The sequence below is a fragment of the Chiloscyllium plagiosum genome, unplaced genomic scaffold (genome assembly GCF_037043375.1).
Source record: "Chiloscyllium plagiosum isolate Xiang-an unplaced genomic scaffold, Cpla_swu_hap1 HiC_scaffold_2, whole genome shotgun sequence".
Classification (NCBI taxonomy): domain Eukaryota; kingdom Metazoa; phylum Chordata; class Chondrichthyes; order Orectolobiformes; family Hemiscylliidae; genus Chiloscyllium; species Chiloscyllium plagiosum.
In genome coordinates this window covers 86,639,907-86,656,280 of record NW_028270140.1, presented here as the reverse complement: position 1 = coordinate 86,656,280, position 16,374 = coordinate 86,639,907, and the positions used below count along the sequence as shown (strand labels likewise).

General features: G+C 39.3%; 1 long non-coding RNA gene across 1 annotated transcript in view; it reads right to left on the bottom strand.

Annotated features, from left to right (window-relative positions):
- Window positions 1–13,660, bottom strand: part of LOC122565530 (uncharacterized) — a 45,094-nt gene extending 31,434 nt beyond the window's left edge. The window contains exons 1-2 of the long non-coding RNA XR_015759135.1: window positions 13,495–13,660; window positions 3,059–3,226 (exon numbers count right to left, since the gene is read on the bottom strand). This is a non-coding gene — a long non-coding RNA (uncharacterized LOC122565530). The remainder of the gene's footprint in view (window positions 1–3,058; window positions 3,227–13,494) is intronic.
- Window positions 13,661–16,374: the final 2,714 nt, after the last annotated feature.

The following is a 16,374-nucleotide window of genomic DNA, read 5'->3' as shown; positions in this document are numbered from 1 at the left end:
AACTCCTTGACTAAATATCTCTACTTAACTTTCTGTGTTCTAGCGAAACAATTCCTGTTTCTCTGGTTTCTCTAAAGTCACTCATCCATACTTCTATTTTTGCTAATCATAATAATCTTTCCCAAGGTCTTGCTATTCTTTCTAAATTTAGTATCCATAGATTTAAAATAGCCCAAGTGACATACACCCATTTATTCGTAAAGGTTCATCACAACTTCCTTAGCTTTTATATGCTACCCTAACAAAACAAATGAGATCTTTGGTATCAACAGACTTATCAACTTGTTACCAACAAATATTTGTTGAATATGCCCTCCAGATTTCTATATCCCTGTATTCCCTTTAAAACTGTGCAATTAAGTTTAACCTTGCTTGCCACACCCCTAACCAATCTGTCACAATACAATGACAACACTGGCACCTCATTACTTACTAAGGCACCTAACTTACACATCCCTAAACATTCTGGGCAATTTAACATAGCCAATTCATCTAACCTGCACATCTTTGGATTGTGGGAGGAAACCAGAGCACCCAAAGGAAACCCAGTGTGCAAACTGTACAGATAGTCGCCCAAGGCTGGAATTGACCCCAGGTCCCTGGCGCTGTGACAGTGCTAACCACTGAGCCACCGTGTCAACCAATACTGACCCATTGTGCCACCCAATGTATTACGATATATCAGGATGAGGGAACTGTAAAGAGGATAGGAATTTTGCAAATTTTAATTTGATAATCGCTGGGAAATAATGGGAGACATTGGCCTTTGAGGGTTACACAAAACAGGCAAACACAAATTCACAGCCTCTTTTCCATCTAGATTTTTTTCGCTTTGATATTGATGAAAAACAATAAAGAGCTGCAAAAGAGTTTGCTAATTTGTGAATGCCAGTTTAATGCCATTACCAATGACAAAGATCAACCCCAACATGTTCCATAACATTTCTTTACTGCACCTTTGGCATCATTCATTAGTCAGGAATGTTCAATGGCTTTGCCATGTGACCTTTTCCTTAACCAGCCCCTCAGGAACGAAGATGCTTCCACTCCTCTTTGATGGATTCCGTAATGGCTGTTAAGACCAATGTGTTATTTGAAAACTCTGCCACATTCACGGCAGTTTGTATTGTCTCTGATGCCTCAACTCTGCATGGTCATAATGAATACATTTCATGCCATTCTGTCAGAATCTTTATTATTGTGTTCTGTCACAGATCCAGGTTTCCCATAGATTGGCAGGACATTTGTCCTCTTCATGGATGCTTTGAAATCATCCCTAAAACATCTTCAGTGTCCTCCTCAGACTTCCATCCACGATCGGCAGCATTGTTTGACCTGCTGCTGAGAGTTGAGGTCCTTACCTTAAGAACTTCTCTATCAGGTTGGGATAAGAGTATTCCATCCTATTAAGAGGTTATATTTAATGGTGCATGCAATCTTCTTTATCTATTTATTTGAATATTCAATTGTTTCTTATGATGGATTTAAAATTGTATGTAAATTTTAAAATAGAATTGTCATGTTAAAAGTACCTTTTATTACCATAAATTCTATGATATATAAGTCACGACTATGATACAATGCAGAATTGATTCCTATAATAAATATTCATAAGCAAGTATTGTAAGATTGTAATTTCATGCATAATTTCTTGAGAACACACAGATAACAATATCCTAGAATTTCAAATTTAAGATTGCATATGCTGATATTGATTATCTTTACAGAGTTGCTTCTGCCATAAAATACCAGGACCTCTACTCTTTCTCAGAATAATTTTGCTAGTCTGAAAATTGCACTAAGGGGAGGACATTTCATTGCAGGAGCCACTCTCCAGCTAGTAATGCTGACTAGTTCCTTTAATGATCTGTAATCTCTGTTAAGCGAGGTTTTAAGCTGACAATAAGTTTCACTTTCTAGTCTACTTAGCTGAAGGTGGAGAAAGTAAACAGACTAAAACCATTAATTTTCTTACCATCAGACCAAAGCCAAAGGATTTCCTGCTTTGCTTTTTCTAATTGTCTGTATATCATTGTGTCTGTGGTGCCCAAGAAATGAGGGTCGAGAGTATAGTGGTGGAAAAGCACAGTAGGTCAGTCAGCATCAGGAATGATTCCTGATGAAGAGCTTATGCCCGAAACATCAATTTTTCTGCTCCTCGGAGGCTGCCTGATCTGCTGTGCTTTTCCAGCACTACACTCTCAACTCTGAGCTCCAGCATCTACAGTTCTCACTTTCTCCTAGTGCCCAAGAAATAATCTTTACATGAACTCCCTACCTACATAACACTCCATGGTATTGATTGAGAATGTAACACAGAGTGATGTCAATTCCTGAACCAGCTGAGGTCACCATGAAGGTTTTGCCTTTGCATCCTTGCCCATTTGTTAAGGTTTGGCGATCCTCAGATCAAGCCACTGCCAGTCATCTCTCTCTAGTAAGACAGCAGCTCTCCAGCCTGGTAAGAGTATGGTGACTTTATTTTTATTTACTGATATGTTGTTAACACCCCATGCTCACTCTAGTATTTGTCTTCCTTCCTTACCTGCTTCTGCACTGTCAGGCTGCTTCAAAATTCAGAATCTGAGGACCATTTTCTCCAATTAAACATTGAGAAACTGATGTTTGTCAGAAACTCAGCAAGATTGACAACAATTCCATTCCCCACAGCATCTACTCTGACATGTCAAATTAGACTGGCATCTCAGCATCTTGTCCAATTCCCAAGTTAGGCTTCTGATGCCATATCCTTTAACACAAACACCATCTGCAGTAAATTCTCACTTAAAGTTGTGGTTGTGTTCCTGAAAATCACAACATTAGGTGTAACAATTTTGAGTAAATCACATTTTTTCCAGTAAAATCAATGTAAAAGCTGGAATTAGTTCTGCAGGACCCTCCTGATCAAAGGAAAAATTAAAACATTATAAGCTTTAAGTTAGAATTTTTTGCATCGCTAACTTGCTAGATTGGTAAATGAAATAACTTATGAAATATAAAATGTAAAAATATAAAAGAAATACTGCATGCTAACTATTTCTACTTAAGACTCACTCACAGCTTCTCCTGAGGTCGACTTGTTTCCACACACCAACTCTTTCTCTCATTTGTTCCCTGCTCTCCGTTCTCCCATTTATCGCTTCCTCTCCCAAACGTCCACTGAGGGACAGGGCTCAGCAGAAAGGTAGCAAGAGGGAGGAAGCAGTGGAGCCGCCAGTAGAAGGGCCTGGAGTGAAGCAACGAGTGGAAGGATTTAGCATGAGTAATAAAGTCAAACAAGGATGTAATGATGGGTGTGTTGGGCAGTCAAAGGGTGAACAGGAGAATAGGGCAAGCAAGCAAAGAGAAAGAAGATCAGGCTGACACAAACACACACGCACGCGCACACACACACACACACAGCACACAAACACACACACACAAAAATATGTTCAAGGCATTAAGCTTTCACAAGCAGATGTATAGAGGCAGAAACATTGAGAAATAAAGTTCCAGCATTTAAGGTGTCAGAAGCTGAAGGCACAGTAAAGGAGAAATTAGGATCAGAGGTGTTTGAGAGGCCAAGATTGAAGAACACCAACTCCCCACTCCCCACCTCAGAAGGCTGTAAAGATTACAGGGATAGCAAGTGGCAAGGCCACAGAGAGATTTGATAATTAGGAAGAGACTTTAAAATCAAGATGCACTTTAACCAGGACCTTCTGAGCATGGGGGTAATGGATAAGCAGGATTTAACACAAGTTAAGATCCAGGGTCAAGAAGCCTGCTAACACTCAATACAATATCAATAATGACATCTGGCAGCATACCAGTGTAATTATATGTTGCATTTGAGTCAATATTTTCAGAAGATGAAGTGACAAAAAAAACTAATGAATAAAACACATGTAGAATGATAATTTTGTTAGACTTGCTCCTTGGCACAGATGAATGCGCTTTATAATCTTTCATTTAAGCCAAGCAAAACAGAAAAGGACCACTGTTATTGAGTTATGTTGAGCTGTCTGAAAGCATTCCTCATCGTAGCAAAACTATCAAGGATCAGACAGTTAGTTTTACTTGTCTTAAGAGAGCATGCTGCATTATACATTCTGAGTCAGTTGCTGTTGTTGTCTTGACATTTCCATGGTCTCAGCAACACTGGATCTATTATGACCTGCATCAGTAACTGATTCCTTCGGGAAACTGTCAGACAATGCTTGGGTTTGACATTGTTTGAAATACACTCCATTGTAATTCAAGCCTGAGAATTTTATTAAACTTACAGGTCATCTGTTGGATATTTTCTATGTTGAAGCAGGATATCTTTTGAACTTGTGCAATTTATAAAGAGAGTTATGGGGACCCAAGCATTTAAATATTAAAGCCACCTGCACCTACCTCAGCATCGCTAATGCCTCCCTCAAGTCCCCTGACAATAAAATAGCCACTAATGAATCAGTAGACAGTATTGCACTGCGATGATTTTGTATTTTATTGAGATCTTTCAACAAGGATTGCTCTATCTCAGTCTTGAAACTTCAATTAAACCAGTATGCACAGCCTTCTGAAGGAAGTTATTCCAAGTTTTAAGTGCCTTTTCTGTGAAAATATAATGTTGAGTTCACTCCTAAGTCAGAGTAATTGTCATTTTAAGATTATGTCGCCTTTTTCCATAGCTCCCCCACCAGAGGAAATGGCCATAATGTTGTAGAGGCAGTACAAGTCCGATAGCTGGGGCCAAACACTTTGCTTTAAATCTGTGTCCACTCGTAGTTGATTTTTCATAAATTGGAACATTTCCTCATATTTACACTGTCCATCCCTCTTATGATTTTGCAAACTTCATTCAAATCTCCTCTCCATTTTCTCTTCTCCAAAGAAAACAATTCGAAGTTCTCTAATTTATCATCATCCCCATCCCTGGAACCATTCTTCATATTAAATATGTCATCCAGAAATGGATGCAATATGCCATCTGAGGCTAAATTAAGTCAGGATTTTTTATACTTTATTATCAAGATGTACCACCATCTCCATTAATTATGCAAATATAGATCAAGGTCCTTGTACTTCTGCACCCCCTCTAGTGTCACATCATTTCACACTTCACTGTATTGATCCTCATGTACTACCTGTCCACCCACTCCATCAACATATCAATGTCCTTTTGAAGTTCTACACTATTTCCCGTAGTCCAGAATGCTTCCAACTTTTATGTCATCCAGAAATTCTGACATTGTGTCCTGCATATCAAGTTCTGGATTATTAGCATATATATCAGGAAAAGCAAGGTTCTCAACACTGACTCCTGGGGAACCCCATATCAAAGCTTCCCCTAACACCATTGCCCTGCCCAGTAACCATCCATTTATCATCACTTTGTTTCCATTTACTCAACCAAATTTAGATCCATTGCCATTATCTCTCTTTTCCCATGAGCTCTAACTTTGCTCACATGTTTGTTGCACAGTGCTATGTTGAATGACTTTTGGAAGTCCACATATACCACTTTCACAGCATTGCCCTTATCAACCTTTCTGGTTACTTTTTCAAAAGACACTAGCAAATTAAATCTTAATTTCATCCTGATTTATTGTTTTCATTAGTTTCCCTTCGTAAATTAAACCAACAGCAAAACACTGCAGATGCTGGAAATCTGAATCAAATACAGAGAATAATAGAGAAACTCAGCAGGTCTGGCAGCTTCTGTGGAGAGAGAAAATTCTCCACATGTGGACTTTTCAAGTCCTGTATGACTCTGCTTCAGAACTGGGAGTAACTATTTTTTATTTAAACTGACTGGCCTGTAGTTGTTTGGAATATTCTTACACACTTCTTTAAATAATACTGTTCTGTTTGCAGTTCTCTAGTGCTGTGGCACCACACGGAAGACTGGAGGAAGACTGAAAATTTCTTGCCAGTGTTCTGTAGATCTTCCAATACCAATCCTTCTGAGATGTTGAACCAGAAATAAACCTTTATTCACTCTTACGATAAAAACAGAAAGAACTGCAGATGCTGTAAATCATTTTTGTTTCACTCTTGGGATGTTCTTTCCACTAATACTTTTTGCTGTTAATTCTTCCTGGATATTTTCTCATCTCTAAGAATGTGCCCGTCTCTAGTTCTGCAATGCTTATCTGAATTGTTACCCTGTTATTAGAATGAGACCTTTCTGTCCTGGCTAACTCCATAGCTGATCCCAAGCCTATACCTTGAAACCCCAGCTATCCATTAACTTCTGACTACTCCTAGACCACTTGACCATCTGACTAACCCCCTGACATTCAACACTCTGCACCCCCCAATCCCCCAACTATCCCAGACTACCCGACGATCACTTAACTAACCCAACTACATGACTGCCCCCGCAATCATGGCCTACCCCTGACCTCCTGACTGCCTCCAGATCTGACTGGATCTTGTCCACCTATCACAGCACATACCCATCACCACATCCACCTGCCACTTCGCTCACCCAGCCTTCCACCCTATGCATTCACTCATTCATCTGTTCACAAACATTCACTCTGGACCTTCAAACTTATTATACTGCAGCTAGTTCCATTAAATTAGGAAGAGTCCTGTCTTTCCTTGACCTTACAACTCAGCGATGGAGCTCTCCAAGGGATGTTGTACTCCACATTCCCACGAGAAAACTGGGCACAGAAGACTGAGGAAGAAATACGAGGCAGTGTCAAGGTGGGAGAGAAATTTAGTAGACCAACAGATTTGAAATTGATAAGATTCTGCTTAAGTTTTTAACCTTGATTTGGATCTCAGTCTTGAGTTACAAAGATGCCTTTTTACCAGGAGACATTGTGTTGTTTACTTCCTGTTAAATGCAAATGCTGCAGGAATGTGTAAGCACTGATATCACGCAATTCAATTTCAATTTCAATCAAATAGAATTTATTGAGTGTAGCTGGCATTTATGGATCCTCTGTATTTGATTGCACTGATAGAATGCACTGGCATGAAACTCTTGCAACTATTTTTAAAATGGAAAATTCAGTTCTGTCAGGGAATAAATGAACAGCAGATAGCAGCCTGTTCCTTGGCCAGCAATCGGCACAGATGCTTCAAGTATCCACATCCCGAGGCAGGAAAGTGGGATGCTCTGTAATGATAACAGCTGAGGATCATGTGATTGAGATTAAAAAGGTTAAAATTGCTATGACAGCTGCCCTGACAGGCACAGATGGTGAAACTGGGCAGTTACAGAGTCATAAAATCTTACAGCATGGATTCTGACCCTTTAGTTCACCCAGACCATGCTGACCATAGTCCCAACCAAACTAGCCCCACCTGCCCTGCTTCTGGCCCATATCCCTCCAAACATTTTGTGTTCATGTACTTATCCAAATCTCCTTTTAAATGTTATAACTATACCCACATCCATCACTTACCCTGGACATTCATTCCACATTCTTACCATACTCTGTGCAAAAAAGTTGCCCCTCATGTCTTTTTAAAATCTTTTTCCTCTCATCTTAAAAGTATGGCCCCTAATCTTGAAATCCCCCACCTGAGCAAAAAGACACCTATCATTCGCCTTATGTATGCCCCTCATGATTTTACAAACCTCTATATGGTCAACCTCATACAATCCAGTGAAAAAGGTCCCAGCCTAGCCAGCCTTTCCTTATAACACAAACCCTCTACTCCCGGCAACATCCTGGTAAATCTTTTCTAAGCCCTCTCCAAATTAATAATATCCTTCCTATAACAGGGTGACCAAAACTAGACCAGAAGAGGCCTCACTAACATTCTGTACAACCTCAACATGACGTCCCAACTCTTATACTCAAGGGTCTGAGCAATGAAGGCAAGCATACTAAATGCCTTTTTAACCATCCTGTCTATATGTGACACAAATTTCAATGAATTATGTACCTGACCCCGTAGGTTCTATGACAACACCCAAGGCCCTACTTTTAACTGTATAAGTCGTGCCCTTGTTTGTTTTCACAAAATACAATACCTCGCTTTTATCCAAATTAAACTTGAACTGCCACTCATCAGCCCCATTGACCCAAATGATCCAGATCTATTGTAATCTTAGATAATCTTCTTCACTGTCCACTATACTATCAAATTTATTGTCGACCACAAACTTAGTAACCACTCCTTCTACATTCTCATCTAAATCATTTATATAAATGACAAACAAAAGTGGGCCTACCACCAGTCCCTGTGGAAGACTACTGGTCACAGGCCGCCAGTCTGAAATAAACCCCTCCAAATATCACTCTCTGTATCCTGCTGTTAAGCCAATTTTGCATCTAATCTCACCCTGAATCCCATGTGACCTAACTTTACTAAATAGTCTACGATGCAGAATCTTGTCAAAGGTTTTACTAAAGTCCAAGTAAACAATGTCTATGCTCTCCCCACACCAATCTTCTTGGTTACTTCCTCAAAACACTCAATCAAGTTTGAGAGAGACGATTTTCCTCACATAAAGTGGTGTTGATTATCCCTAATCATTCTTCACCTGTCCGAATGCATATAAACCCATCTTCCAGAGCCACCTCAAACAACTTACCCACCACTGAAGTCAGAGTCATTGGTCTACAGTTCACAGGCTTCTCCTTACATTCCTCTTTAAACAAAAGCATGACATTAACCACTCTATAGTCACCTGGCACCTCATTCAGTTATAGATGTTGCAAGTATTTCTGCAAAGGACCCTATAATTTCCTCCCTAACTTCCCGCAATGTCATGAGATAGACCAGATCAGGTCCTGGAGATTTATCCACCTTCATATGTTCTAATACCTCCAACACTTCCTCTTCTGTAATGTGAACTGTTTACAAAACATCATTATTTATTTCCCTGAGTTCTCTAGCCTCCATTTCTTTCTCTTCAGTAAAACACTGATGCAAAATATTCATTTAATATCTTTCCCAGCTCCTGAGTTTCAACACAAAGACAACTTTGTAAGAAGACTTACTAGACATAAAACATTCAGTAATTCCTTAGCTGTGAGCTCCCTCATATGAAATTACACTTTCATGTACTTTTGTAGGGAAGGAGGAAAGCATTTAAACATTCAACCTTCCCTTTTGTTAAAGCAGAGTAAGGTCAGTTGGTTTTGTTATCCAGCTTTCTCCTGTAATCCCCCAATGGCATTAATTCATGTCAAGAATTGGATTCAGCAGCATCTACAGCTTCTCTTACCGCATCAAAGTGACCATTTTGTACGTTGAAACTCTAACTCTAAATGCCAACAGGCAATTCATTTGCGGAAGATATAATCAGGAAACCAAATCCAGTCCTCATCCAAGTGCCTTTGTGTAAACCTCCATCAGAATTAGTTCAAAGTGGTATCTGTGCAGCACAAGCATTTTTGGGGTAGCCTCTATTGAATACCTTTTTGGTGAAGGGCAATTAATGCAGACATTGACAGGAGACACCTGAAGTATGGTGCATAACATCAGTCAACGAAAAATGCTGGTGGGACACATGCAATACTATTCACAGCATCACTGCTCCAGCTAACACCTTATCTTCATTACATATAGCTGAACATACATTCACCTGTGGGAAAGATTCCTCGCTAACATTCTTTAAAGGGATTTTCAACTGCATTCTGGTTAGTTGCTGTTTACTGGTTCTGTGTGAATTTATAGAAGTGTTGTGAGTTTTCTATCATTGTTTTAAAGGTGGTAAATGCAACATGGAGTCACGCTGCATGTGAAGAGGGTTTTGATTCTGACTTTCAGGGTTGTGATCAGACCACTTGAGTACGTTAGTGACTATTCTCGTGATCTGGAACATCCCCAAGGGAGATTGAGTAGAGGTAACAGGAAGAGGACAAACTGTTGACCTACAGATTTGGAGATGCTGGTGTTGTACTGGGGTGGACAAAATTAAAAATCACACAACACCAGGTTATAGTCCAACAGGTTTAATTGGAAGCACTAGTTTTCGGAGCGCTGCTCCTTCAACCACCTGATGAAGGAGCAGCGCTTCGAAAGCTAGTGCTTCCAAATAAACCTGTTGGACTATAACCTGATGTTGTGTGATTTTTAATTTTGACCTACAGAGAATGACAAAAGGGAGAAGGGCTCTCCGCAGGGGGCCATTATGCACCTAGGGTCTTCAAGTAGCAATTCATTTATCTCAGTGGCTCATAAACGTATTGGATGAAGTACGTTTATTCAGATTTACCAATTTTACATATTCCGCTGCAGCCACTTTCTTTTTTAATTACTCCTCTGATAGTAACACATTTTGTAACTCATTATAATTGCACATTACAAGTAAACGTACATCCATAATAATAACCATTTATTTACTATTAATGTGATGGATGATTTCTTTGTTGAAGTCCCTTACTCCCACTTCCTCCTTCCTACTTATTACATCCCATCTCTTACTTGCCACATCCAGGGCCCCACTCACAATTCACTCTCCCTTTTATCACTGCCACTCACTATTGTCGGTTCTGCTAAAACGTGTTTCCTCAATGTAAATTGGCTTTAATGTGATTAGAGAATTTAGACCGTTATTTGTAGAACACAAACTTTCCTTACCCTTATTGGCTATAATGCGATTCTGTCCCCATTAGTTTAAATGGTGCACCTATTGCACGATTTTTTGTAACATAAGATCGCACAAGAATGGAACAATCGTGTTATCTCAGAATCGACTGTACTTCTTCCTCCCATTTCGCCACTTCCTGCTTTCCTGCTCATCACTTCTCATCTGCTACTCACCATTTCCTGCCTCCAGCTTACCACTTCCTCTTGCCTCTTGTTTGCTGTTTTCTGATTCTAGTTAAAAAGTGAAATAACTGCACGAAAATAAAATGGAGTCAGCGCTCTTTTAGCAACATAGATATGTTTCACTTGGGGTGTACCTCCTATTACACAATTTCTTTTATGTACATATTAGAGGCATCTGCCATACACCCAGGGGTATACATACCCACTTTCTTAACGCAACCAGGACAAATGTGTGCCTTATCTTTGTTTTACAAATAGGATGCTTAGATCACACATTAATATTTAGCTTGTTAGCTAGATCATATATTGGACTTCACAAGAGGACAGTTCAGTTGTTTGAACAAATGGCTGACTCACAGCAAGATCACCAATTCCAATTATTACTGCTGCTCCTCCCTATTTCAATGCAAATGGAGAAGACCATAGATTTTCCAAACTCATTAAAGACAATAAGGTTTTTGGAAATGGTAAAAAGCCATCTTTCTGAATTATCAACAAGATATCGATGGAAATAATTATAATTTTCAATGACTGAAGGTGACCCATTCAATTGCTTTTGCCAAATGGAGATAGTTCTCATGGATTTGATCAAGTCATAATAGAGGATACAACTATTGTTTGAAATCCTGGTAATCATAGAGAGAAGTCACACAACGTATTACTGTTTAGGCACATGGTTTGTAGGAAGTTGCAGTGAGTGGAGCCCCTCCCTCCTTCTCTCTTTCTCTCTCTCTCTACCCCCAATTCTCAAAGCTTGATCTCTGTCTCCATTTGCAATGAGTAGAGGTTTTAAAGGAAAACTGTAATTCCACAGGAACACTGACAGCTTCAAACCACTTTAACCTCTTCAAATCAGGCAAGAATATAGGATTTTATCGGAAGCTGCAATGAAGACTAAGCCACAAATTTCCTTTTTTAATAAAATCAAATTTGGCCAAATCTGTGTTCCACTATTGTACTTTCTATTTGTGATGTGGATTTCAAATATGTGGATTGTGTGCATGTGCAAAAATTGGAATGTAGTTTTAACATTTTACCCAAATCTTTCATTTTGTTAAACTCAATAAAACCTGACTGACTGATCCATTATGATGACAGCATATAAACAGTTATGTACACACTAAACTGGCAAGATTATTATTGTCAAAATAAAACATACCTGCTACAGCCAAAAGAGGAGAAGGCAAAGTAGAGGAGTCCTTTGACCATTTCTCATCTGGTTGGAGCACGAATCAGTGGTCACAGAAATCTGTCACCTTTTGCAGCTTCAGCACAAGCATAGAATGGTGCTACCCATAGCTGTGAAGGCGATCTCAGCCATAAATGTCTTTCTTTCTAATATCGCCTTGTTTTGCATTCCTTGAATTAATGCTCTTCATTGGGGAGAGTACATTGTATTCTCTCTGACCAGACAGAAGTAGGAGGAGCATGCACATGGTATAGTGATCTTTTCCAGAACATAGAATGTTATCACCTAAACACGTAAATCTGTGTGGGCAACATATCTAAATGTCTACACATACTCTAACCACAGAGGATACTTCTCCCTACAACTGGAGTTGGTGTGCAGCCAGCTCAGCCTGTCATGCAGGTGAATTCCTGATATATTGGCTCAGGTCATGGTCTTTATTCTCTTATTGATCTACTATATCAGCAAACCCTGAGCGCCCACCATCAAACCAGAAAGTGCCTACTGAGTATGAGGGCTATCAATTGATTACCTGAAGGCACTATCTCAGAAATGGGTGGCAACAATTTGAACTCACTGAGGATATTGGCAGGTTGGCAGTGGTGGGAGGGCAAATGTCCTCATTCAGAGAAAAGAAAACAGGTTCTTAAAGCATGAAGCCGTTGCTATTGCCAAGGGTGGCATATCAGCAATCCTAATCATCTTCACTAATAAGGGAAAACATCTTATATGAATTCCTAACCACTTGTCTCCGTCCCACTTGGTTCAGTATCCTAATATTTTATTGTGTATTTCCTTGCATGGTTTGTTCTGTCCAATGTTATTATCACAGATTTCTCTGGATTGAATTCCATTTACCATTTTTCTGCCCACCCGACAAGTCTATTTATATTTTCATACAGCCCACAACTTCCTTCCTCATTGCCAATGCAAATCGTGCTTTCATATCTGCAAAATTTTTATTCATGCCAGAAACATTTCAGTCCAAATCATCAATGTATAGACAATTAAAAGAAAAACACCTGTTGACCATTACGCTTTCGTTCTCACCACTGAGCCAATTCTGGGTGCAAAGTTTCACTTTCCTTTGGATTCTGCAGCTTTTATTTTCCTGGCCAATCTGTCATGTGAGACTTTGTCAAAAGACTTGCGAATATCCCTATGCTGTTTTGTGAAAGATCTTATCCAATTAGTCCCATTCTCCTACTCCATCCGCATAGCCCTGCAGCTTTCTTTTATTTTCAAGTATCTGTCCAATTTACTTCTGAAGATTACTATTGAGCCTGTTTGCATCACTTTATCAGGTAGTACATTCCAGATCGGCCACATAACAGCCAATTCATCTCATCTTTCCTCTTGTTCTCTTGCCAATTATCCTAAATCTCCCTCCCCGGTTACTGATCCCCTAGCCATTTGAAACAGCTTTTCCTTGCGTTCAGTCTCAAAAAACCTTCACAATTTTTAAAGTCTCCATAAGTCTCTATATTCTAAGGATAGAAAACAATCACTGCTTCTCCACTAACTCCAAGATCCTGGCAACCTATCTAATAATATTGACTAAAGATTTAAAAATGTTTACCATAGCTTACTTAGTTTTGCATTCTTGATAAAAACAAGGTCCCAAAAGATTTTGCAACTGGTCAGCTCCAAAGATTTGGTGGAACAATTTTCTTTTAGTAGGTGTAAGGATATGAGCTAGTTGTAATTTCTTGTCCTGAATACAACTCCATGTGGTACAGGCTGCAGCACATTTCATTATCTTGCAATACTTAATCCAACTTCAGCAGTCTGACTGATGGCCATTGGCCTTCAGCTGGCACTCACTCTCATAGTGCTTCCTTTGAGGCATTGAGTATCAGCACCTGCTGATGGATGGCAGTGCTGGAACAGCAAGTGAGAAGCAGTGACAGATTTAGAATGCTGCACAAATCTGGAATGGATTTCAAAGCACACAAATTGAGCATGTAGTGTGAGGAGAATGTCAAAGAGCACGCAGACAGATACTGCTATAAACAGCACCTGTGTAGCCAAATGTTGGTGGCATTTGAAATTCAGTCTTTCATAAAGGCAGAGTGTTTATTCAGAATCTCAAGGTCAGCTCTCACTTTCTACAAGGTGAAACACGCTGGCCATTTTTATGACTGGGGATGTGCAAAGTATATTGTTAAATTGATTAACAGTAGTTAAAAAATCAGTCAAAAATATTCTCATCAGCAGATACAAATTCAAAGTGTGAAGTATATATCATTAAATTATCTTGTTCATTTTAAGACAAGCAATTGTAATACAATAACCATATAAAGAACAATATTTTCCAGTAAGTTTGTTTAAATTGTTAAAAATTTTAACATAAACAATTCACATTCTGGTGACAGAATGAACAAGATCATGTTTCAAGGTTTGAAGCTTCAAAGGCTCCTGCCTCCAAGCATAAATTCCAGATGATCCGCTTCATGCCATTTCTAACTGAAACCACATGGTACATTTTTATGTGACCTGTGTCTGTCAACGAAACTCTCTGTTTCATTTGGTGCAACTGAGAGAGCTTGAGGCACTCAGAATACAGCTGTCAATCAAATTAATATTGTTTTTAATGAATGTACACAGAAAAATTGCCAGTCTCCAGCAGAAAATGCAACCTGAAGAGAACTTAACTCTTCCAATTGCAAAGATGCATCTAATTGCCATATTGATTTGGTTATTATTCTTACATTTCATGTTACTTAGCATAAACTGCTCAGACAGCAGGTTTAAGACTGTAGACCATCAGATGGTAAGGTGCAGGAGCAAAAGTAGGCCTTTCAGCCTATCCAGTCAGTTTCACCTTTCAGTGAGATTATGGCTGATCTGATCATTCTCAATTTCACTTTCCCACCTTTTCCTCATAACCCTTGAAAGGTGTTTGCATTGCACAATTGCAGTCGAATATAACTGAAAATATTAAGATTAGTCTCAGTGGTCCATATTTATTGGAACAGGAGGAAAGAGAACAGATGCCGAAGAGATCAGATAATGTCAGACATGGACGTGGCCTCGTGTACAAAATATATGCACAAAAATAAATTTTAATTTTCATCAGTTAGCAATCTATATCGCATTGCTCAGTACTTAAATTGGCAAACTTGTTAATGATAATCCTTGCAATGAGCTCTATCTCAGAACAACAGGAGGACAAAAGGAGGGAATATTGGGATCTAAGGGAAGAAGAATGTCAGTGTTTGCAGAGAAGAAGGGCACGATATCTGTATGAATCCAATTAACATGAAGGGAGAAAATGCTGGTGCCAGTGTGAACTGAGATAGAAAAGAAAGTCTTTGTTAGCAGTGCCTTAAGATAATGCTTTGCTATTTCCTCCAATGCCATACACGATAACTTTGTATGCAGTCAAAGCTGAGTATTTGTGACTCCCAGCAGCAAGAATTATTAGCACAGACCATAGTAAGCAGTGGCTCAGTGGTTAGCACTGCTGTCTCACCACACCATGGTCCCAGGTTTGATTCTACCTTTGGGTGACTGTGTGGAGTTAGTGTGTTCTCTCTATGTCTATGTGGGTTTCCTCTGGGTGCTCTCATTTCTTCCCACAGTTCAAAGATATTCAGATTAGGTAGACTGGCCATGCTAAATTGCCCATTGTGTCCAGGGATGTGTAGGCTACATGGATTAGCGATTGAAAATGGAGGATTACGGGGAAAGGGGAGAGGTGAGGGTTTAGTTGGGTTTCTTTTCAGAGGATAGGTATGGGCTGAATAGCCTACTTACACAATGTAGGGATTCTATGAGAGAAGTTTTTGTTTTACAAAAGGGTAAACTGGTCTGGATGAAAGGTTTTAACAGACAGCATATCAAGGAAAGAATTCTGAGTATGAATCCAATAGCAGTGCAGAACAATCGCACAAGAACAACAAATCAGTGAAAAACATGCAGTGCTAATAAATCTTGAGAAAACCAGTGTAGGATAGGGATTGTTATTTATCGAGGCTGCTGCAAAACTCTTCTTCATTAATTTGCACTAAACAAAACAAAAGAAAGATTGCAACTTGTTGGGGAGGTGAATTATCTGCATTCGTATTAGGCTGTATATTCAACCTTCAGACACAAAGCAAAATGTGGATTTTGCTGATAGCAATTTTCCTCCAACAATCAAGATGTTTGGAAACAGGAAAGGCCAGGGTGGCTATTTTATGACAATCACAACTTTGACTGTCCCTATGATAGCATTTACAGCTTAAAACTATTTAGTTTGGGCTCAGAACGTGTTAACACAATTTCAATATTCTTAAAATAGCTTTCCATCATTCATAGATTCAGTGAAACTAGAATTATTACAGCAAGTGATACTTTAAGTTTCCTCAGGATTCATCACATTAGGACATAGTGTACCTTAGTAGGCCTTTTAAAGAAGGGGAGGTGGTGATGTCATAGCTATGTCATTGGTCATGGAATTCAGGGTGGTCCTGCCCATGAATGAA